Genomic DNA, 25,745 nt, shown 5'->3' on the forward strand with positions numbered 1-25,745 from the left:
GCTTCTTCCATTTTCTAATGATTGCTCCAACAGTGGACCTTTTTTCACCAAGCTGCTTGGCAATTTCCCCGTAGCCCTTTCCAGCCTTGTGGAGGTGTACAATTTTGTCTTTAGTGTCTTTGGACAGCTCTTTGGTCTTGGCCATGTTAGTAGTTGGAGTCTTACTGATTGTATGGGGTGGACAGGTGTCTTTATGCAGCTAACGACCTCAAACAGGTGCATCTAATTTAGGATAATAAATGTAGTGGAGGTGGACATTTTAAAGGCAGACTAACAGGTCTTTGAGGGTCAGAATTCTAGCTGATAGACAGGTGTTCAAATACTTATTTGCAGCTGTATCATACAAATAAATAGTTTAAAAATCATATATTGTGATTTCTGGATTTTTTTTTTTAGATTATGTCTCTCACAGTGGACATGCACCTACGATGACAATTTCAGACCCCTCCATGATTTCTAAGTGGAAGAACTTGCAAAATAGCAGGGTGTTCAAATACTTATTTTCCTCACTGTATATATATATATATATATATATATATACATATACATATATATATATATATATATATATATATATATATATATATATATATATATATATATATATATATATATATATATATATATATATATATATATATTGGGATCTCCAGAGCAGAGGTTGGGGTGAGTTTTGGCGACCGCCTGCATCTTTGATCCAATTACAGCATACAGACCCCTGTCAGCCTCAGCAGCCCGGCTGCTGCTACTGAATGGCCATTATTGATCTCCCGTCAGAAGGAGCAGTTGTCTCTGGGCCCTCCACTAGCCTTGCTCCCTTGTGCCCTCCCCCCTCACCCACTGCCCATGCCCCCGTGCCCCATGTGCCCCTGGATCGCTTTACTGGCCTAAACGATCCTCAAATAAGGGTCCAGCTTACAGGTATGACTGGGCCTTGCCATTTAACCCTTCAGTTCTGCATGGGTCAAAAAGTCTTATTTTTTAGTCACACTGATACAGTATTGTAAATACAGTATTATAGTTTTCCACAGTTTGATTTATTTATTTACTTGACATAAAACAAAAAGTGTTAAATAACAAATACACTGAGATAAAATAAAACTAAATAAAAATAGTGAAATATTATAGAAATAAGTATAAAGGCTTAACATTATGGCATTATAGCATTATGACTAGTGATTGAATAACACTGATTAACTTCATCCTGGCACCTGTTAGTGGGTGGGATATATAAGTACAATTGTGTAAGTATTTCATGGAGTTTGATAAAGGCCAGAATGTAATGGTTAGATGACTGGGTCAAAGCTTCTTCATGAATGCTTCTATTGTGGGCTTTTCCCAGTCTGCAGTAATCAGTGTCTATCAAAAAAGGGGGACCAACACAATATTAGGAAGGTGGTCATAATGTTATGATCGAATGTATATATATCTTCTTCTTCTTCTTTCGGCTGCTCCCATTAGGGGTCGCCACAGCGGATCATCCGTCTCCATACCACCCTGTCCTCTATATCTGCCTCTTTTACACCAACTACCTGCATGTCTTCCCTCACCACATCCATGAACCTCCTCCTTGGCCTTCCTCTTTTCCTCCTACCTGGTGGCTCAATCTTCAGCATTTTTCTACCAATATAATTCATGTCCCTTCTCTGCACATGTCCAAACCATCTCAATCTCGCCTCCCTCACCTTGTCACCAAAACATCCTACATGTGCTGTCCCTCTAATAAACTCATTTCTAATCTTGTCCATCCTCGTCACTCCCAACGAAAACCTCAACATCTTCAGCTCTGCTACCTCCAGCTCCACCTCCTGTCTTTTACTCAATGCCACTGTCTCTAATCCATACAACATCGCAGGTCTCACCACAGTCCCATAAACTTTCCCTTTCATTCTTGCAGATACTCTTCTATCACAAATCACTCCTGTCACTCTTCTCCACCCACTCCACCCTGCCTGCACTCTTTTCTTTACTTCCATAACACACTCTCCATTACTTTGCACTGTTGACCCCAGGTACCTGAACTCCTCCACCTTCTTCACCTCTTCTCCCTGCAACCGCATCACTCCACTGCCCTCCCTCTCATTCACACACATGTACTCTGTCTTACTCCTACTGACTTTCATTCCCCTTCTCTCCAGCGCATATCTCCACCTCTCCAGGCTCTTCTCAACCTGCTCTCTACTCTCACCACAAATCACAATATCATCTGCAAACATCATAGTCCAGGGAGACTCCTGTCTGACCTCGTCCGTCAACCTGTCCATCACCACTACAAACAGGAAAGGGCTCAGGGCCGATCCTTGATGCAGTCCAACCTTCACCCTGAACCAGTCTGTCGTACCTACTGCACACTTTACTGCCGTCACACTGTCCTCATACATGTCCTGCACCACCCTCACATACTTCTCTGACACACCTGACTTCCTCATACAATACCACAACTCCTCTCTCGGCACCCTGTCGTACGCTTTCTCTAAATCCACAAATACACAATGCAGCTCCTTCTGTCCTTCTCTATACTTCTCCATCAACATCCTCAAAGCAAATAAGGCATCTGTGGTGCTCTTCCTCGGCATGAAACCATACTGTTGCTCACAGATGGTCACCTCTTCTCTCAGCCTGGCTTCCACTACTCTTTCCCATAACTTCATGGTGTGACTGATCAACTTAATTCCCCTGTAGTTACTGCAGGTCTGCACATCTCCCTTATGCTTAAAGATCGGTACCAGCACACTCCTTCTCCATTCCTCAGGCATCCTCTCCCCTTCCAGAATCCTGTTAAACAATCTGGTTAAAAACTCCACTGCCATCTCTCCTAAACATCTCCACGCTTCTACCGGTATGTCATCTGGTCCAACCGACTTTCCATTCTTCATCCTCTTAATCGCTGCTCTCACTTCCTCCTTACTAATCCTATCTACATCCTGCTTCACCAACTCCACATCCTCCAACCTTCTCTCTCTCTGATTTTCCTCATTCATCAGCTGCTCAAAATACTCCCTCCATCTTCTCAACACACTCTCCTCACTAGTCAACACATTTCCTTCTCCATCCTTTATTGCTCTAACTTGCAGTACATCCTTCCCAGCTCGGTCCCTCTGCTTGGCCAATTGGTATAAATCCTTTTCTCCTTCCTTAGTGTCCAACCTCTTATACAGTTCCTCATATGCCTTTTCCTTGGCTTTCGCCACATCCCTTTTAACCTGCTGCCGCATCTCCTTGTACTCCTGCCTACTTTTCTCATCACTCTGTCGATCCCACTTCTGTTTTGCCAATCTCTTTCCCCTAATGCTCTCCTGCACTTCCTCATTCCACCACCACGTCTCCTTGTCTTGCTTTCTATTTCCAGATGTCACACCAAGTACTTTTCTAGCTGCCTCCCTCATCACTCCTGCAGTAGTTGCCCAATCATCCGGCACCTCTTCACCACCACCAAGCCCCTGTCTGACCTCTTCCCTGAACCTCACACTACACTCTTCCTCCTTCAGTTTCCACCATCTTATTCTTCTTTTAAACCTTACTTTCCTCCTCTTCTTCTTCGCCTCCAAAACCATCCTACAGACCACCATCCGATGCTGTCTAGCTACACTGTCCCCCGCCAACACCTTACAGTTTTCAATCTCCTTCAGGTTGCATCTCCTACACAGAAGATAATCCACCTGTGTGCACCTTCCTCCACTCTTATACGTCACCCTATGATCCTCCTTCTTCTTAAAATACGTGTTCACCACTGCCATTTCCATCCTTTTAGCAAAATCTACCACCATCTGCCCTTCCACATTCCTCTCCTTAAAACCATACCTACCCATCACCTCCTCATCACCTCTGTTCCCTTCACCTACATGCCCATTAAAGTCTGCCCCAATCACCAATCGTTCTTTCCTAGGTACACCATCTACCACTTCATATAATTCACTCCAGAATCTTTCTTTCTCCTCCATCTCACAGCCAACTTGTGGAGCATAGGTACTGATGGCATTTATCATCATCCCTTCAACTTCCACCTTCACGATCATCACCCTATCAGAAACTCTCTTCACCTCCACTACACTCTTACTGTACGCTTCCTTCAGAATCACCCCTACACCATTTCTCTTCCCATCCACACCATGATAAAACAGTTTAAACCCACCTCCAATGTTCCTGGCCTTACTCCCTTTCCACTTGGTCTCCTGAACACACAACACATCTACCTTTCTCCTCTCCATCATATCAGCTATCTCTCTCCCTTTACCCGTCATAGTACCAACATTTAAAGTACCAACCCGAACCTCTACTCTCCTACACTGCTCCTTTTCCTCCTCTCCTTCTCCTCCTTCGGCCAACAGTAGCCCAATTTCCACCGGTACCCTGTCGGCTAACGATACCTGTGGCGGTCGTTGTTAACCCGGGCCTCGACCGATCCGGTATGAAATTCTCATTTGTGATCCGCATATTTGATTTGGCACATGTTTTACGCTGGATGCCCTTCCTAACGCAACCCTCCCCATTTACCCGGGCTTGGGACCGGCACTAAGAGTACACTGGCTTGTGCCCCCCTAATGGCTGGGTTATATATATGTATATATATATATATATATATATATATATATATATATATATATATATATATATATATATATATATATATACAAATAATACAAATCCAGTATGTTACATTCAAAATAAAACCTAATAATATAAAATATAACAATAAATTATCACAAATTTAATTGATATAAACATTGTTTATTAGTTATGATGCGAATATACATTATATCGGACATTTTCTTTGGGAAATATTATAATTTAATTGGTAAAAAAACAAATTTATTGAATTGTTGGACATCAGGGCTGACGAAAATCAGGCGGATGCTCCACAGGTTTGTGTGTGTTTGTGTGTGTGAACATTTCCAGTACGCATCCCTGTTTTCCGCTGATATTATGTGTGTGTGTGTGTGTGTGTGTGTGTATCTGGCTTCCCCAGCGTAGTGGTGAGACTGGTTGATTTGGAGATGATGAAAAGGCCATTGCAATTAGTGTGATCTGGTTGGCTGTGTGGAGCCTCAGCCTCAGACACACTGGCAGCTGCCAATAACTTCAGCTTCCAAGAACACACAATTAGACCCTTCGTCTATTACCCTGGCATCTCACTGCTCCTGAGACCTTTGCCTGTGGAAAGTTGCAGCAGGTCAATAGGCAATGATACTGTGCTGGGGAGCAGAGGTTAATCAACGCACGCTCGCACGCAGCATATTGCAGCCAGACAGATCTTATTATTTTTCCGAAACACAATGGACGAGGCGCTAAACCATTTCACCTAACTCCATCCCCCTTTGTTCCTTTTGTATGTCCTGACATTCTACTCATTTCATATTTAACCACGTGTCTATCTAGCTATCTTTGATCAGCAGCACTGAGGCTCAAAGAGGAAGTGAGCTTAGCATATCTATCATTATTCATATTCGGCTCTGTAAACTCCAACAATGAAGCTTTTTTTGCGGTTGCTATGGACACAGCTATTGTTTTTTTGCCTCTTGTATTAGTTAGATGCTTGATTGGCTTTACTGGTTAATTGATTAATTGGCAGATTGAGTAAATTGTAATTGACCCATGTTGGTAGGCTGTAATTACTCACTAAAGAGGCCTATAATTATGATAAAACCTCATTGTCTTACTTGTGCGTATAATCCCTTCAGGAGAGAGTAAATGACTTATCAGTAGCTCAATAAGAAGTGAGCACTGATTAAGCATTCACTGATTGCAAAATAAATGTTTTTTTTTTTTAGAAATTAAGGAATAGTGTTTTAAATATGTTGCACTGTTTACAAACATATGGTAATGATTTGTTGAAGTATGAACCCCCCCCCCCAAAAAAAACAAAAAAACAAAAAAACAACACAATTACATGTTTTCATATGTTTATGAGATCTACAAATCTAAAAATGTACCCGTCTTGTGAGATGCCTTACTCTCTCCAGCAGTCAACATAGTCTCTGTATTATAGGGTGTATTTTAATTCTTGTCTCTCCACCTTTTATCAGCATTGCTGTACTCTGAATCAGAGTGTGTCCGGTTTCGCCTTCCAATCGCAAAATTATGTATTGCAAGTTGTTAAATTATTACCAAATTACAGTATGCTACCCCATACTGATTACCATTGTTTAAGACTCCTGGTTTAGCTAGGCCATGTCTCCACTTAGTTTTATATTTCAATGATATTTTCAGGTTATGTCATCATAATGCATCTTCATTGTAAGTCAGGCACTACCTGTATATATGGTCCAAACTTGACACTTTTTGTTCTAATAGCAGAACTGATTTTGTGTATTTTGTGTTATGTGTATTGTCCCACACTGCCTTGTGTTGTTTGTCTGCTCTGTTTGCACTAGGTTGCACTCGATGCACTTTATGTAGCTCTATGTTGTGTTTTGTACATCTATGTTGTTTAGTGTAGCACCAGGGTTCTGGAGGAACGTTGTCTCATTTTCACTATGTACTGCGTACCACAATGTATAGTAGAAATGACAATAGAAGCTTCCTGACTTGACTTGATGTAAGATGGAGAACAGGATTGATGTTAGCAGGCTTCTTAACACCCACAGTCAATCATGGTGGTGGAATTTGAAATACCGAACCAACATACTACCATTCCATACTTTACTGCAATTCTATCTATGCAAATCTATCTGGACTGTGGCTGATTGGAACCAACTTTACCATACAAGTCAATGACCTGAAGAAGATGTCCAAACTGTCAAGTATAAGATCAAACTATCCGGATACCAAGAGTATGTAAAGCTGTTTTTGGTTAGCTAGGAATTTGGTTATTCATTGAAAATATAGTTTAACATCTGTACACAAATATATTTGTTTGGTCAAACATACCTCAATTAAATCACACTTGAAAAAAAAAACTCTCATTCAATAAGTTGTAATTAGCAAAGTAAGAATTTAAAGAGTTAAATAAAAAATTGACCAACGCATAGATATTGGAACCACATGCTTTTATATAAAATTCACACTGGTATTGAAAATGCCTCTACTGGGCGATTGGAGCGTTAAAAGTAACACAGGATGTATTTCTCACTCTGCTACATGTGACTTCTTGACAAGTGATTAAACACCTCATTAAATAATCAATATATTGGTTTCTGACTTGCTGAAGAGCAGAAAAGTCCAGCAGAAAGTAAAGGCCTTCTCAAATAAACTTTTTTAAAATGTAAGTTTTTGCATTTTTATACAGGCTTGAACTTGAGTAGAACAACGTCTAAACTAAAAAGCATTAAAATGGTGTTCATGGTGTTCTAGATGGAACCAGAGCTCATGTACTGTTTTTTCCAGGCTGACCCAGGTTTTTTGGCGATTGTATCTTTAGTGTGCCAAAGTCATCACTCATGAGATTAAATTGGAAGGATCCCACGAGCATTGTAACCCAGATCTCGCCCACCAGCGCCATGTTAGCCCAGTGATATTTTCTTTAATGTATTCAGGGCTGAGGGGGGACGATGATGACGGGGGAAGCGATAAAGGCATTTCTGCATGATAAATCCGGAGCTTCAGGAAAACAGGAACTCTTTCCAATTTAAAACAGTTGTAGGCGAGCCGGTTCCCTTCAAACACACCAAGTAAATTGACCAAAGGTAGAACGGAGTTGAGAAATGAGCTGAGCAGTAACTAAAGCATGTTGTTCCTGCTACAAATCATGTAGTTGAAATGCAAGAGTTTGGAAAAAGAAAAATCTGGAACAGTGGTTTAAAATTGGGCAGAAAACTTAAAGGACCTGAATTCAATATGTCATTTAAATCCTTTGTGTAAAAAAAAAAAGAAATCGAATAAATAAAGTCTGGCACGCCTCCATTTTGTGGCTCCGTCGTCAAAGAGCGGAAGGGGGCAGGGTCGTTTCTGCATCTGCTTAATTACAGCTCCTCCTGACATCTTGTATCTCTACATGTTAATGTGGCATCACCACATCAGGGACATTTTTCACACTTTCCCTTTTTTTTTTTTTTTTTTTTTTTTTTACACAGAGAGAAAAAGAAAGGGGGGAAGGTCTGAAAAAATAATCCTCTTTGCTCCCCCTGTCAGTTCTTCTGTCACATTCAGCCTAAAACAAACAGGAAATGCAAGTCCATTCTGACACAATCTCATGTCACAGCATCTGTTATATAAAACATGATTTTGGAGACCTCCGTGTGCTGTTTAAAGCAAGGGCTAATTAATGAATTAATTGGTTGTGTCAGTGAGACACGGTGTGGGTTGTCTGCTTTATTCCGTATCGAAGTAAATCAGCAGGTCTGTCACTAGACATGAATAAAATGAGTGTGCATGATGATTATGGTCATAAAGGTTTTTTTTACACTTTTTCTTAAGAGTCAAGAGTTTGAAACATTGGCATGCTCCATGTACTTTTGTGTCAAATAGAAGCCAAATCAAGTGATAGAGAACACACTGAAATGAAACAATGTTTCTCCAAAAACAAGGTGCAAAGAAAAAACACAGAATTAGCTGAAAAAATGCTAAACTAAGACTAAATAGACCTATACATGCGAAAACCATAAAGAAAAAATTTACAAAAAAAAAAAAAAAGATATATATAAAATCTGGATGCAGGTTTATTTATTAAAGTGCAAACATTTGCTTAAAACACAAAAAAAAAGACAACAAAACTACCTCATGGTACATAAAGCAAGTCAACGTCTAGACACAACAAACATGAGACAACAGTTTTGTCTGAAACACTCACCCATTCACTCGTACACTAATCTTTAGATCTTTAGACATTATAGCATTTGAGTTCACTATGTGGGAAAACGTGAATGAAAATAAGTGAATTTGGACATTGACATAAATATAATGAGTCAGAGAAAAGAGGCTGTCTTGAACTTCAGAATAACATCTGTGGTGTATCATGATATTAAATTTTTTTTGATTTACCACAGTTATTTTATGTTAATAATTTGAATTTGTATGTTCATTGAATTGAATTTGTATGTTGAGAAATTTCCCCACTGTGGGATGAATAAAGGCAAACAGAACAAATCAACCAGGAGTCGTTTTTATATTTTATTCAATACATTTAATCTAAAATAATAATAATAATAATTTTGCATGGATATTAACATTTCTTGTCAGTGTTACACGCTATAAAATGTTATAGTTATTTGGGGGGGACCTCATGTTGCAGTTTGGGAGTTGGTGAGTGTGGGATGCACATTTAAAATCAGTATGCATTGTGGTGAGAATTCAGACACCACTAAAAAACACCTGAATCAGTTCACTATGTAGGAGATAGAGAGCAGTTTCAGTTACAGCTGAAGAGTGTGGTGCAAGGTAAGTCTTAAATAAGCATGTGCTAATTAAGGGTGACAAAGAGTGATCAATGACTTGGTCATGTGACATGCAGAGGTTGATTGGAGACATAGTTGTGTGGCTCTAGGCATCTTGGAAAAGCAGAACATCACAAAACACAATACATTCAAACATTCACACCCAGGGCTCACTTATCATTTTTTCCTTCCGAGAAGCCATGGAGAAAGGGATAACAGGGAGAAGATGTGCTGGCGCTCCACAGAGACAGTATCCCAAGCTGATGAACAAAGAACCCTTTTGCTTTAAGGAGACAATAAGATCTCATGTGTTGACTTGAAATTTGAAATTGGACCAGAGACCAATCATCATAAAACACCAAGGTCTACTAAAACGCAACATCAAGAGCTCGAAAATAGACTATTCAAATATCATGAAACAAACGACAAGTTCATTATCTTCAGATTATCTTATAAAATTCAAGCACATGCCAGGAATCAATTTGACCACCATCTCTGATCCAAATAAAGTTTAGTTTTATATTCAATTATTCAAATCATTTTGTTATTATGTTGGCTTAATGATACGGGTATTACAAATTTATTTCCTGCATTAAGCACTTACTTAGCTTTAATTGCTGGATTGACACTCCATTCTGTATATTTATTATAGCTGTACAAATCTGCCTACAGTTTTCCAAAAAAAATTGTGAAGATCATGGAATTTCAACCTCGATTTTAATATGGCACACCTAAATGTCCAAACAAAAATGTACTATTAAATTTTCAAGAAGGAACCGAGTTGTCATTTTCTGTAGCAGCACAGATATAAATATTTACACACATGCAATAGAAAATAATTATTATATTATTGCACTTGTTCTGAGACGCTATTGTTTCTGCAGTAACAACTCATTCACAGGAACCTATATGCTTTTTCACAAAACAATCTAAGCCAGATGGACCCTGATCCAGTACCAGGCTATGGAAAAGTTGCTACTGGGTCTCAAGAATGTTTTGTGGAAAATGTCTATAGGTATATTCTTTGTACCTCTTTAATTGGCACTATCCAAATATACATACAGCTTTATCCTATTATATATAACAAAAGAGAAACCAAAAGCACAAAATCATCTGTCCTTTAGACTTGTGTCTACAGGACATTCCTCTTCAGGATCTCAAGCGGGGGGCTGTTGAGGGAAAGGCAGATGCATGTCCTTGTGTACATTTCGCTCCTGCAGACTGCTCTTTAAGGAGGGCACTCTCACTTATGAGGAGCATTTGAGGTCATGGGGTTTGCTAATGGATCTGACAGAGGAAATGGAGAAGGGCTTATCCCTTTCTTCTTCATCACCTGCCAGATCCAGCACCTTCTCCCAGGGTTTGGAAGCCCGTTCTTTGCCGGTTTCTTCCCCCTGTGGGGAGGGTGCAGCGCTCCTCCTCTCTTCTTCCGAAGAGGGGCTTGAGGGGATGCTATAATGGACAAACCCATGGACATGCCTCAGCAGCCAGTCCAGTACGAGGACCTCTTGGAGGTAGTAACTCATGCTGTTTACAAGCTCAACATTGCTTGGCCAAATGAAAAGCAGTAACAGCATCCTCTGAACAAATTAGATGAGCTCTTCCTGCGACCTAGATCACGGCCTCCATGCCAGGGCCGTCCCTTTTTTCCGGATCTGCACACCAAGGTGTCCAGGTCCTCCGGCAGACCTTATTTGTCTTCCTCCACCCTTTAGGTTTCTTTGTCTGCTATTGTGGGCTTATCATGCTTCCATCAGTCGCTAGGAAAGAACTTGCTAGTGTGGCCCAAAGTGCCTTTGTGGGACCTGACCATAGTTCTGGAGGCCCTTTCTAAGCCTCCCATCGAGCACTTGCCCACGGTGCCCTTGAGATTTTTGACAGTCAAGACAATCTTTCTACTGGCCATCTTGTCTCTGAAGAGAGTTGGGGAGCTTCACCCCCCTCTTGTCTGGAGTTCACCCCAGGCATGGCAAGTGCCTTTCTCTACCCGAGCCCGGGGTATGTCCACATGGTGCCTTGGCTGCCCCACGACCAGTCGTGGTCCAAGCATTCTATTCTCCTTCACTTCAGGCCTTTGACCAGGAGAAGAGTTACCGGGTGTGTCCACGGGACGGCCTTGTGGAGGAAGTCGGACCAGCTGTTTGTCTGCTATATCCCATACAAAAAGGTTCTCCCTGCAGATTAGCAGACCCTCAGCAGGTGAATTGTGGATGCTATCTCCTCCTCTTATGAGTCCTCTGGTCTCCCCGCTTCTTTCAGCGTCAGAGCTCACTCAACCCGAAGTGTTGCGGCCTCTAAGGCCTTTCCTCTGGAGTCCTCTGGTCTATCCCACTGACCTTTGTCAGGTTCTGTAGCCTTGACATTAGTGCCACTCCTGGCTTCTCTGTCTTTTAACCTAGCTGTGCCCATCCACAATAGGCAGGGATTGGTCAGTCTGGTGGTATTGTACACTCATTCATTGAGCATTGTTGATGCAGCTCGGATTCCTGAAGGGGAACGTCTCTAGGTTATGTATGCAACCCTGGTTCCCAGAAGGAACGAGACGATGTGTCTCAGTGCCACACTCCCTGCATCCCTGCAAGCTTTTTATTTACTTTTCAGCACCGACTTCACTGCACGTGCTTTTATAGCTTCCTGGCTGTGATGTCACCAACCGTATAAGTAAATATTATAATATGAGGAAACAACAATTTCTCTTGGAGCAACAACAATCTACAAAACAGTGTGAGTGAGCTAGCCAGATAATGTATGTGCTACAAAGTGAGTGTTGGATAATTTGGAATCTTTGAAACTTGAACGAAGGCCATGGGCCAAAAGAAAATGTAGCATTTTACCAAAGTGTAATTTATGAGAATGACTAACTAACTAACTAACTAAATAAATAAATGTGATATATAAAAATAAATAGTACATAGAGTACAATGCATTATAGTACAATAGAGTTCAATGCCTTATACAACTATTTAAACTCTAAGCAATACAGCCATAAAATTGTAATATCAGTGACCTCTAATGAGTCACATGAAACTGGTTCTTTTTATTTATTTTTTTATTTTTTTCCAACTTGGGCTAAGCCAAATTCACTTATTTTCTCTACATTTCATTTCAATGTTATGTTAAATTAGAAATTAAGATCTGTGTCAATGCCATATTTCTTTTTTCTTTTTTCCTTTTTCTTCTCATACATGGCCTGCGGGTCCTAGTCTGCCAATCTCTGCTGTAGCATAAAAACAATGAACAAAACATTTGGCTGTATTGTGTCTAAAATTCAAGTAACAATCATTTTCAGTTAGGGGTCAAAATCTATCCTGAAAGTTGGGGTCTGATGCAATATTTTGGCAGATCTTAGCTTTAGTTCCCTTATTCCCCCAAGTCACATAGTCACTTCACACCCTGCTTTAGCAGTTTAGAATTCTTTGTCTTGTTTTTTTTTCACATAATATATTTATATTGCACTTATGTTACTCAATCTAATAATAATGTGTACTGTTTGTGTGTGTGTGTGTGTGTGTGTGTGTGTGTGTGTGTGTGTGTGTGTGTGTGTGTGTGTGTGTGTGTGTGTGTGTGTGTGACGTATGGAGCGTGTGTGCAGAATATAAGCAGGCTATAAGCATTTAAGCAAATGTCTTGTCTTACTGTACTAACAATAAATAAACTTAATTTGATGTACTTTAAACAAACATTTCATTTCATTCACATTTCTGCATACTGTTTCGGCAACTGATCTCTGGATTCCTTATAATATTTAATCATATTTGCAATTTTTTTTTAAATTTTTTTATTCTTTCTTAAATATCAATGGAGATCACGTGTGCTGACTTAAAATTTGAAATCGGACCAGAGAACAACAATCATCATAAAACAGAACGATCTACTTAAACTCAACATCAAGAGCTCCAAAATGGACCATCCAAATATCGTGAAATAAATGACAAATTCATTATCTATAGATTATCTAATAAACATCAAGCACATGCCAGGAATCAATTTGACCACCATCTCTGAGCCAAATAAAGTGTTAGTTTTATTTTCAATTATTCATATAATTCTATAATTATGTTCGTTTAATGATACGGGTATTACACATTTATTTCCCGCATTAAGCACTTACTTAGCTTTAACTGCCCTCCATTCTGTATATTTATTACTGCTGTACAAATCCAACTCCAATTTTCCAAAAAGATCATGAAGATTTTAACTGGATTGATCGGTCTGATGCTTGAAACAAAATCTGGGAAAATGCATTTGGAAAACTCTCCTGTGGCAATTAAACTGAGTATGAAGAAGCTGGAAATGCTGGAATTTTAAGCATCGTTTCATGTCACACATGAATGATAATCAAATTTGACTTAAAAACATAAAAATAAAATAAAATAAAAATGCACTATTGAATTCTTAACTGTCAAAAGAAATGAGATTTCATTTTCTGTAGCTGCTCAGATTTTATTGTTTACACACATGCAAAGGACAATAATGTCTATATTTATTATTTAAGAGATAGTAACTTGGGCTCATGAATGTTTATGTTCTTTTAATGATACACGTTTTGTTATCATGTATATTTCAATGGTTGTGTAGGTGATCAATAGTATTAAAAATAAAAAAAAAGTAAGACATGATTAATTATTTGTGCTGCATAAAGTGTATATATTAGGCTGTGATGTATTTACATACTGCAATCATGGCTTTAAAACACTCTTTTAGACTTTTTTGTTGATGGTTTCTTTGTCCAGCTGAAGCATTTTGCATTCTGATCACAGTTCTCTCCAAAAGCGTTGAATTATTTGTGCATTAGACTAAACTGTAAACATTCAAATAAAATCACAGCGGGTCCGATGCGGCCCACTGGCTCATTGGACAGAAACAGAGACTGCTTCCTCTCTCTCTCTTCCACTCTCTCTCTCCATTTTTGGCTTCACCTCTTTTGCCTCCCTGCTGTCTAGCAATTTAATTGTGCAGAATCCTTTTCCAAATGAATTTACAATTTAGACAGAACTACTCCATGCATTACACCCAATCAGACAAGCACTGTGGAGAAGATTTGCACAAAAAGATAATTAATGCTACAGCTCAAATAAGGAAAAGGGGGAAGAGAGAAAGAGAGAGAGTGAGAGAGGAAAAAAAGATCTGCATTTATTCCATCGCCTCAGCCTGCCACAAACTACCTGACAATTGTTCCTTAATGATTCCCAGTAAATTCCTTAAAATGGTAATTTGTCATCCTGTCAGTTCATTTGTGACCTAAAATTCCTCACTAGAGGCATCATCAAATGAATTAATCACTACCCAGGATCCATTTCTCCCTTGTGCGTGCTATTATGCCCATGCTCTCTGGTGTGTCTCTTCATTTACATATATTTAATGGCTGAAACGACGAGGCTGCTTGTGTCTGGCCATGTGCATGTCGCATGCCAGGTGAGGCTCTCAGAAACGCAGCGTTTTCATGCTCGCTGTCGTGAGAAGCTGCGTGAGGATCCTGAACCCGAGGCTGAAGTTCGGTCCTGCATTCGAGCGCACGCATGGTTGACGAAAATCGCTCTGATTAATCTGGACCCTGGTGGCATTATCAAGTGGGTTCCCGTCGCTGCGAAAAGATGTTTTCAGATCTTTAAAATCTTTCCAAAGCGTTTTAAGCAATGATTCTTTGAGTCAGGAGGTTCAGAGTTTAGTCATTTTGTCAGGAGTTTTTTTTTAAATTCTCAAGCCCCTCTAGCTAAGTGCATGACATTGTTAGATACTGTCTTAGAGAATGTGTTATTAATTTTGAAACATAATAGACAGTGTGTTTGTAAAATATGTGAAAGGGGGTGAAAAAAAAACAACATACTGAGCAAAATGCTTGAACTATCACAATAGCTTTATGAAGCATGCTCACCATGAATTAAGTCATATCAATCAAAAACACATTCATTATAGATCATGGGTTGTTAAGTGGCAAACCATGTTTAGAATACAGTATGAAGTATCTGAAGTATTTCAGTAAATCAAACTGGTAAATAAATACTATAGCATTGAATCGTTTATGAAAAAAATCCAACTGGTCATAAAACAGTGGCTTTCTCTCCTAATATAGATGATCACTGCTTTAAAGGTTAGGGCAGTGGTGACTCAATAGATAAAGCTGCAGGGTTACTAAGCAGAAGGTCCAGGATTCAAGCCCAGGCACCACCAAGCTGCCACATTTAGGCCCTGTTATACAAGCTTAATTGTATTTGCTCTAGAGATATAGTACAATGAATTACTTTATTTGCTGACTCTATATTTTGAGTATACCGTGCATGCTACTGTATATAGTATTATATGTGAAAAAATCATTTTAAATCAAAATCTTCTCTGTTAGAGCCAATCACTAGTATGAATTTATGTCAATTATTTATTTACATATTGTTGTTCGAGAAGGGAACTAACATTTTATTTATTTTGTCCCATTTTCTTCTAGAAAAGTCATACAACTATCCCATCCTGTAATACCAAACAGGTAAGATGAAGGCTAAATCATACACACATTCCATCAAGAATTGTGAAGGCAGTGCAATTTTTTTTAACTGTTGTTCAGGCTGCATCAAAAAACAACATAACATACTCACAGGAAAAGTGTTAACTCGCCTCTTCTTTTTTTTCTTGTGACTGACAGTGAAGTGAGAAAATGCCATCATTTTCACCCAAGGAGTGTGGTGAGTTTTGCCTACTTATAAGTCCAAGAACAAACAAAGTCTGACATCAGTGCCTTGCCTTGAGTTTAGATTTGTACAAATTCATTATAAGATTATAGTGTTGTATTTGTGTATTTGTGTCGTATTTGTGAAGGTGACAAGCAAACGTAAGCAGAGGAAAGGCGCTCCATGGATTCCTTTTCACCCTCTTTTTCATCTTATTGTTCAAAGAACGGTAATTCTTACCATAGTTGCACCAACATCTTTATAATATTGAAAAGCAGCTAAACAGCCTGGAGTGCATCTAATTAATTATCACTTTACTGCTGTGTTTATTACACAGGAAAATCTCATTTTGAATGTAAGTGTTGCTCTTGTTTGCTTAGAGAACATGTTTCCTCTTTCGCAGCTGTCCTCCTACAACCTCTCGGCTTGTTTCGGAGGCAATTAGCATAATTAAAAATGAACACACATTAATTGTGAAAACTGATGCAAACTGCTAATGTGTCAGTTAACACTGCTGCCAAATGCTTCGTCACCTTCTGTCAACAGGAGAGAAACAGACAGATGCACTGGCATCCTCGCAAACGCACACACACACACACACACACACACACACACACACACACACACACACACACACACACACACACACACACACACACACACACACACACACAAACTTACACCCATTCACACATATACACAAACATAAACTGTACACTGTTTTTTTGTAACAGGACTGTAAATGAACAGATCAAAAGAGCACAGTGTTAATCACAGCACACACACTTGTCCATGCTATTTATATAAAAAGGATCCCAAGCCTATACATGGAATACTGGGAATGAGGTGGGAATACAGCTATAGGAATATGCCAGACTGTTACAGGTTACAACATACACATTTTGAAACACACAATCACAATCAATTTAGTATTGTCAGTTCACTTATAGATGTTTTGTGTTGGGGCAAGGAAACCAGAGAATTAAAAGAAAGCTCTAATGTGTAGCTCTAATTCAGCCCAAAGGTGTTCAGTAGGGTTGAGGCCAGAGCTCTAAAGCAGGCCACTGAAGAGCTGCCACTCTAACCCATATAAACTATATATTCATGTCGCTTTGTGCACAGGGGCATTGTCATTGTTTGGGTCTTCTAGTTTCAAATTTGTACAGTTTGGGAAAGAGCCACATATGTTAGGAAAAATCAGGTGCCCCAAAAGAGATTTTAGAGTTTTAATAAAACAATACAGTAACATCTAGACAAACCATTTATCCACCATTGTTGAACACAGCCCCCCATACCCCCCCCCCCCAATTCCCTTTAACAACTCAACCATCACGTTTGATTTCTTCCATCAAGCACACTTCGGACGGTCGACTAATCTGAACAAAGCACTACACATTCTTTATTCACCAAGTGCTCTTTAAATGGCTGACCATCAAAGAACGAAGAAGAGAGAAGAGGAAAATGATAGAAGTGCAGATGGGCCCAAGCTGGCCACTTCCTCCTAATAACGAGTGGCATTTTGTGGAAGTGTAGAGGTCTCACCAAGGGGAGCGGAAAGAGGAACTCGGCTAGGCCTTTCTGCCAATCCGCTCGGCCCTGATTTGTGCTGGGAGATGAAGTGGATCAAAAAAAAAGAAGGACTTCAGAACAGTTCTGAGAAGTGCATCAGAGTGAACAGAATCACAAGGCTACTGTCAATTTAGTTCAGGTGGCAATCCTTTATATTACTTTACACACAAGCTTCAGTGTAAAGATATATATTGTATTACTTTATATATCATGCATCTTCTAACATGTTACTAAGTTACAGTTAAACTAATATGAGAAAATATATTATATTTCATATGTATTGAAATTTTTTTAGCAAGTATTCATCTGAACACATTTCACACTAGTCTTTAATAGTAATGCAACAAAATATGGATTAAGCATTATTTATAAAGAACAGATAATGAACTGATTTTTGTTGCAAACTAATACAAATCATATACAAAGCCCATAATCAATGGCAATTTTCTTTTTTATACACTGTTAAGAGCATTGAAGACACTTGAAGGAAGACTTAAAGGGTTAAAAGGCTGGCTAAAGCACACAGGAGTGGCAGCTTGGTAATGCAGGGATTTGAACTCAAACTTTCAATCAGTCATTGAGCTACCACTTCCTTACACATATTAAGAGAAAAAAGGTTTTTAAATCCATTTGAGACTTAAGGTGTGATACAATGCAAACTTTAAGGACCGAACAAACAAACAAAAAAAAACATGTACATGTAACAGTATGCATTTATTGAATTGAAGTATTATTTTTTTAATTACAGGAGCTGAAACTAAATGTTAACAACGAAGGCCAGGATTTAATGATTAAAAGGGGGTGAAGAAATGTACTACATAAAACCACAGCATGGACAATTAAATAGAAACACCCTAGAGATTCATGTGTTTTGCACACCAGGATCACTAATGGAAGAAACTGTGCAAGTATAGCGAGGTGATGTTAGTCATGGGAGAAAATTACATCCTTAAATCTTTTCAATCATTTCAAACCCAGATGTAGAGTTCAGTTTCTTCACTTAACCCTCTACAGTGCATTCAGAAAGTATTCAGACCTCTTTATTAATATCTATTTGTTTAAAAAAAAAATTCAATTTATATCGTTTATTTTTTCACATTTTATTACTTTGAAAAATACATTTTTAAAACATTTTATTATTTCAACTTAGACTTTATACTTCATAATGCCAAAGCAAAAACCAGATATGGTTATATAACTTTGATAAACTTTGCAAATGTATTACAAAAGGCAGAAATGACATCCATTTTCAGACCCTTTGTTATAAAATTAAAACTGTTGCTCAGGTATGCACACCTTTCTGTACAAGTTTTAACAGTTGGAAATGCATCTCAGAGCTAAAACCAAGCCATGAATTAAAAGAAACTAGCTGCAGAGCTCAAAAGATTATGTTGACACACAGATCTGGGGAAGATGTGGGTAGAACAGCAGTATGTTTATGAGTTTATGTTTCTGCGTATGTATACTATCAATGAATAAGCATAAAATAAGAACAAAAACATTACAAAAAAATCATTAGTGTTCTGAGTTGCTCTTAATATAGTGGCAGGTCTTAACTTTTTGCTGTGGTGACTCAGGGATACAAAGAAGAAGCTATAACATAGTGAAATTCCTTTATCCAAACCTTGCATAATTATACTAATAATAACTGCATAACAATAATAACAATAGCAATAATAATAATAACTATAACAAATGAAATTGAACTACTGTTACTAGTACTTATACTTATTGTTATTATAATTCTACTACTGCCACTAACAATAATCGTCGTCATCATCATTATCATCATCATCATCATCATCATCATCATCATCATCATCATCATCATCATCACACTGTGATAAATGTGGATAGTTTTCAGAGTACTCCTTCCCTGAATGTCAAAGAAGACTACCAAAATGTCCTAATTGAATAGTGCTTTCGCTCGCTCTCTCTTTCTCCTCCCTTTTTTTCCTTCTTTGTTAAGACTGTCACTGTCCTAACCATTTAAAAAAAAAAACAGCATATTTCTAATCTCTGTGTCTCTAAACAATTTCATGGATTTTCTGACCATAAATATTTATAAATCTTCTCTTTTCAGAGCTTTGTTCTTCATATTAATGTAGCTAACCCTTAAATTAAAAATAAAAGGGCTTGGGAATGATTTTTTTTTTCCTTACAAAACTAATGTAGATTTAATATTCTGTTTAAAAATGCATTTTTGTTCTTTTATTAATTAAAAGTGAAGCATGTGCTGTATGGTACATTATCCCTCTAACACTCTCCTGCTGAGGTTATGAAGTGGAAAACTAATGACATGGACTTTAGGGTTCATCCTGCAGGACTGTGATTCACATATCGAAAACTACACTGTAGAAATACAGTGTGAAGGAAATGAAGGGAAAGAGAGAGAGAGAGAGAGAGAGAGAGAGAGAGAGAGAGAGAGAGAGAGAGAGAGAGAGAGAGAGAGAGAGAGATTTCCTCCTTTATCCAGATAGGATAATGAGACTCCAAGTGAAGCCATGCTTTCTGGTAAAGGTGAGAAAAAAAAAATCGGATTATTAAACAAGACTCATGTGGCAGCAAGAAAAATCTGTTTGCTTGGTTGTTTGTTTATTTAATAAATTTTTAAGCCCATTAGCTCTCAGAAATGAAATGAAGGTGACCCTGAGTATGTGTCATTTGTTAAACCCTGTGTGCATTAATGTATCACAGGAAAGCTGTCACACGCTTTTTTGCTGCGCCATCACAAGCCATGCCAATTGTTAGGTTTGAGGCAAATCACATGATTTGGAGAAGAAACTCAACAAATTTGCATTTTCTTGCTCTAGACGTGGCAGTGTAAATTTCACCACAGAGCTGGGTCCTATACGCAGTATTCTATACACTATAAGGCTTGCATACATACGTTTGGGACACTAATGATGAAAGATGTGGCTACAGGCGCTTGTAATTACAACACACTGGTTTTCTGTTTTTGGTACTTGCATTGTGTAACTATTCATCTTTTTATTATTTTGTGCATACAGGCCATTATTTTGTGGCAAGCAGTCACCTTTTACACTACATGTTATAACAGAGCCAGTGTACTTAATTTAGTGCAAACAAGGATACACACTTTTTTTTAACTCAAATTCTTACAAGAATTGTTTTTTTTTCGTATTATGGTTTGACATTAATTAACTTCATCATCTGTAAATTCTACTTCAATTCGTCTCCAGTTCTATTATATGCATTGCATTATGTGAGTCTTATTTCATTCTTTTTATTTATTTATTTAGATTTGATTCATATTTGCCACATTCTAATTCCTTCTAAATCTTGTGACAAACTCTTTTTTGAATAGATTGAAAAATATCGTGCCTGATGATATAGTAAGAATTTTTCATCTTTTTTATTTTTTATTTTTTTATTATTTTGGCTGAAATTGAAATTCCCTACTCGAATAATTGAAAATTCAGAAAATTCCTCAATTTAATAAAAAAATTAAAACATGAAATATTAGTGATTTGGTGACACACTCCTGTGTAGTAAATACTGTCTTGCTCTGACCCCCGCTTCCTAACATCGCTGGTATATGCGTGGAGTGAATTTCAAAGTAATTTCACTGTAAAGTGCATGTAGAAATTATAAACATGATTTCTTCACATTTGAGAAGGTTCAGTGTAGTACATTTGGTGGCAATGGGTATGTTTAATGTATAAAGATTCTAAGTCCTTAACAGCTTTAAAGCCTGGGAAATGTCTTTGTTGATGGAGGGTTGTGGCAGTGCTGCATTTCAGTCAGTATGTGTATGACTTGATGGCCATGCACCTCTCTCCAGATAATAAGGAAATAAACATTCTGCAACATGTATGGTGTCTTTGATGATTTCTTCTGGCCTTTATCTGCAGTCAGCTCGCATATCTTATGCCCAGGTTTGAGAACTCAGTACCTATGATATGCTGTACTGTCCACCTGACACAAAGTTTTCCTCAGTTTAGCTACAGTAGCACACTCTGAGATTGTATTTGAGTATACTCTCCATGGTGCTGCTGCAGAAATTTACAAGGAGCTCTCTAAGTTTTACTTGTCTGACTTTCTGAGTAAAATGTAATAAAAAAGGACAAAGTCAAGCATCAAAAATTGCAACCATTAACAAAAATGTTGAGGTTATAGGGTGAATATTGTGATCTGTTCGGCTTCAAAAGTTCTTGAATGTTGTGTCCATAAAAAAAAAAAAAAAAAAAAAAAAAAGTTCAAACAAGCCAATTCATTCCCATCCACAAAGCGTCGACCTAATGAATATGCACGTCTGATTGAAAAGGATGTTTCCGAGTGCGATTTGAAATGTCCTTTCAGATGGAGATTAAAACTTGCTTCTCTTAAACGCATATTAATCTTTTTCTTTGGTGCCGTTGCACAGTGGGGACACAGTGGAGCTCATTTTATTCTCAGTGGGCAATTGCACTTTCAAATAACATCCTCAAATTTAATCATGTTTACAGTTAATCAATTTAAATAGTGGATTGGAAAGTGTTTGCCCGCGCGCTAATCCATTCAAATGTGTCGATTCGGTAATATCTCTGACGATAAGGGAAACTCTTGCTTTATCTGTTAATAACTCTGAGTATATAAAAAGCGTGTATCTCGGATGTTGTTTGTGGTCCGCTGGATTAAAACGATGCTCAAAAGGATGCCATGACAGGACTGATTAATAAGCCTAAGCATGGCCTGAGCATTTGCTGCTTCTATACTCTGTGTAAAATGAACGGCAAGATTCATTTCACCTGGCAAATGACTCATTAATTTGACAGCAACGAAAAAATAAAAAGACGAAGAAAGAAAAAAAAACAGAGAGATCACACTCATCATTTAAGTCAGATGCACGTTAGTCACGGAAAAGGACAAATATTAATCTGTCTAAATATGTCCCAAGGTCTGGAGGAGCCTTGTCGTTACATATCAGTCACCCAAAGGGAAGGAAGAAAAAAATACAAAACCCAAACTCCCTCCATGGCTCCACGTCAGCCTGAAGGTAAACTGTAAATTGATACTAATTTTTTAACGAGGGTTCAATACGCCAAGCAAGCATAGACACAGGATTGTCTAAATTGTACCCCACACACAACACACTGCACCCTCCCCAAACGGGGCTGTTTTCCTCGCCTGATATTGGTCTAATTAATGATATATGCAGCCTGTTGTTGTATACTGCCATAATAAATGTGTATTACTCTACTGTCACACTGTGTGTTTTGACAAATAGGTGGATGAATGGATAAAAAGTGTATACACACCCTCTCCCTCTCTCTCTCTCTCTCTCTCTCTCTCTCTCTCTCTCTCTCTCTCTCTCTCTCTCTCTCTCTCTCTCTCTCTCTCTCTCTCTCTCACATACACACAGACATAGGGCCCAGACGAAGGCTTGGAGTCCGATTTAATTTAGGGAAATGAATTCAGCACTAATAGGCAGGGACACCAGACTATGGGTGATTTGATGGCTAGGATTGATGGCTAATGCCCCTTGTAGCTTTACTGTGAATAATGCCTACACACACACACACACACACACACACACACACACACACACACACACACACACACACACACACACACACACACACACACACGATCCAGTTCTTTACCACAAAAATCTCAACAGTGATCATTTTTCATCATTTTTATTTTTTTTTACTTTATTTTTGTATATTTTTGTTGTCTACCAAAGTTTACACCTTTCTGTGTGTCTTGTCTTCTTTAAATTTTGTTATTTACTGTATTATGTGTTTTGTTTTGTAATCAGCACATTATTCTGAAAGAAAATATGTACTATGTTCATTAACATATACTGTTTATCAAATCAAATACAATTGTATTTGTCACATACACATACATACAGGGTACGACATGCATTCATTCATCCTTAGTAACTGCCTGGTCAGGGTTGGGATGGATAAAATTAGACTGGTAGCATGCTTACATTTTGGGAATTAGAACTAACTGAACTTGTTAATATTGAAGGAAGGTACAAGCATGAATAATGCACATGCGTGAGTGACATTTATCCAAATAAAAAAAAACTCGTGAACTGAAGTGATGTAGCTGTTTTTTTCCCAGTGTTTTCAAGTGTTAAGGCCAAAAAAAAAAAAAGAATTAAAATTGAATAATAAAGAAAAATAAATGCTTAGGCAAGAAAACAAGTTTAGGGCAAAATCTGAATAAAGCAATATATGTTTTCAACGCACATCTGTTAACAGAGATGGAAAAAGATTCCTCAAAAACACCTTTTCAAATGTATTTATTAAATAATTATTATTATTTAAGTAATACAAATTAGCAAAACCATAAAATAACCAACAGGCTATCTGGAGCTTTCAACAAGATGAAGTTCCTGAACTCAGGAGGCATAATGATAAATCCAAAAGACTGTAACTGAGGTGTAATAGAAGAGCAGAAGAATGAGAGTGGGTTCCAGAGAGGAAGCTGTTATCCTGGAGAAGTCTAGGTCATGTTTGTGTGCCTCAAAGTATGAGTGTGTATTATTGCAGGTTGTGACCTTCTTTCATGAGTTTGTGTGTGTGTGTGTGTGTGTGTGTGTGTGTGTGTGTGTGTGTGTGTGTGTGTGTGTGTGTGTGTGTTTAACTTTTTCTTCTGGGGACCAAAAATATTCTCTGAATGATAAAATAGTGTCCCATAATTTATCATAATCACCAGATCTTATAGATATTGAATATTTATAGCTATTTTTGTGAAAATGTCTGACTCTTTTTATAGGATTAATTTGATTATATATACAATTTTTAATACAGAATTTTCACACACAAATGATACAAGTAACATAGGTTTCATTGTATTGCGAGAAATATTTGTGAGTGTGTGTGTGTGTGTCTGTGGGTGTGTGTATGAGTCCCCATTGTAGTGCTGCTTCTGCTGTGTAATTCATCTGCAATCAGGCAGCACTTATCATACTCCAACTGTTCATTGCTTTGTGTGTATCTGTATGAACATTCAAAATATTTTAAAAATATAACCTGATTCAGGCGTTTTGACATTAGTAGGCTAATTACATAACTGCACTTTCAGAAATGCATGTGATTACAATACCATGAACTGTTTCTTAGCTTTATTAGATACATCTTTACTCGGTTAACATTATATTTTATTGTACTATATCCATATCAGCACAGTAAACTATGAGTGTGTAAAATGGAAAGACTTGTTACATTCATTGACTCAGTGTACATGAGAAACTAAAGTTTTTGCCGATTTATCTTAATAGTTTGGTGTCAATATCTGCAACTGAACTGTGTGTAAATCTGAGACATGGGAATAAAACATCACTAATACAGATTATTAGATATTTTGATTTTTTTTTTACTCAAATCTTCTAAAAATAATTACTCAAATATTTTGCCTTTTACATGCCTGTGTGCCTCTATTCGACTCTGTGTGTGTGTGTGTGTGTGTGTGTGTGTGTGTGTGTGTGTGTGTGTGTGTGTGTGTGTGTGTGTGTGTGTGTGTACTCTGTAAGCAACCATGGGTAGAGCTCACTCTCGCTGCCTGCCGCCTGCATGACATTTCCACAGCATGGGGAGATTTCAGCACCACACACACCTACACACACACACACACACACACACACACACACACACACACACACACACACACACACACACACACACACACACACACACGATACTCAGACACATAAGGATTAATTGAAGCCCATATACATATACAATAAACACATCAAGACACATACACAACATGCAATCTAATGTAAGCATATTAATACAAGCAGACTGAAGTACCAACACACACACACACACACACACACACACACACACACACACACACACACACACACACACACACACACACACACACACACACACACACAGGTGTGCTCCAGTGAGAACCCCACTCACAGATACTTAGCCGTACTCAAATACACAGCAGGGTGGCTTAACATGGAGAGGCAGCTGCTGCCAGAGTCTGCCACCTTCCCTGACCCGTCTTCCTCCACACGAGAGATGCCCTGCTGAGCAGATCTCTCTCTCTTTCTATCGTTTTCTTTTTCTATGTCTCTCTGTCTGTTTGTCTGCCCCCCCCCCACTTCTCTTTTTCACTGCCTAGTGATAAAGAGAAATCACTGCCTACATTATTTCCTCATCAGTACGTCATCCTCAAAGATCCAGATCTTTTTCCAAAGGAAACTTTATTGTCATTAATATTATAAAATACACCA

At 38.2% G+C, this 25,745-nt stretch overlaps 1 long non-coding RNA gene across 1 annotated transcript in view; it reads left to right on the forward strand.

The window, feature by feature from the left end:
• Positions 1-25,745, forward strand: part of LOC310724078 — a 108,059-nt gene that overhangs the window by 58,154 nt on the left and 24,160 nt on the right. The window contains exons 4-6 of the long non-coding RNA XR_014532898.1: positions 15,748-15,786; positions 15,943-15,982; positions 16,116-16,196. This is a non-coding gene — a long non-coding RNA (uncharacterized lncRNA). The remainder of the gene's footprint in view (positions 1-15,747; positions 15,787-15,942; positions 15,983-16,115; positions 16,197-25,745) is intronic.

Source organism: Silurus aristotelis (assembly GCF_946808225.1).
Source record: "Silurus aristotelis genome assembly, chromosome: 3".
NCBI classification, from domain to species: Eukaryota; Metazoa; Chordata; class Actinopteri; order Siluriformes; family Siluridae; genus Silurus; species Silurus aristotelis.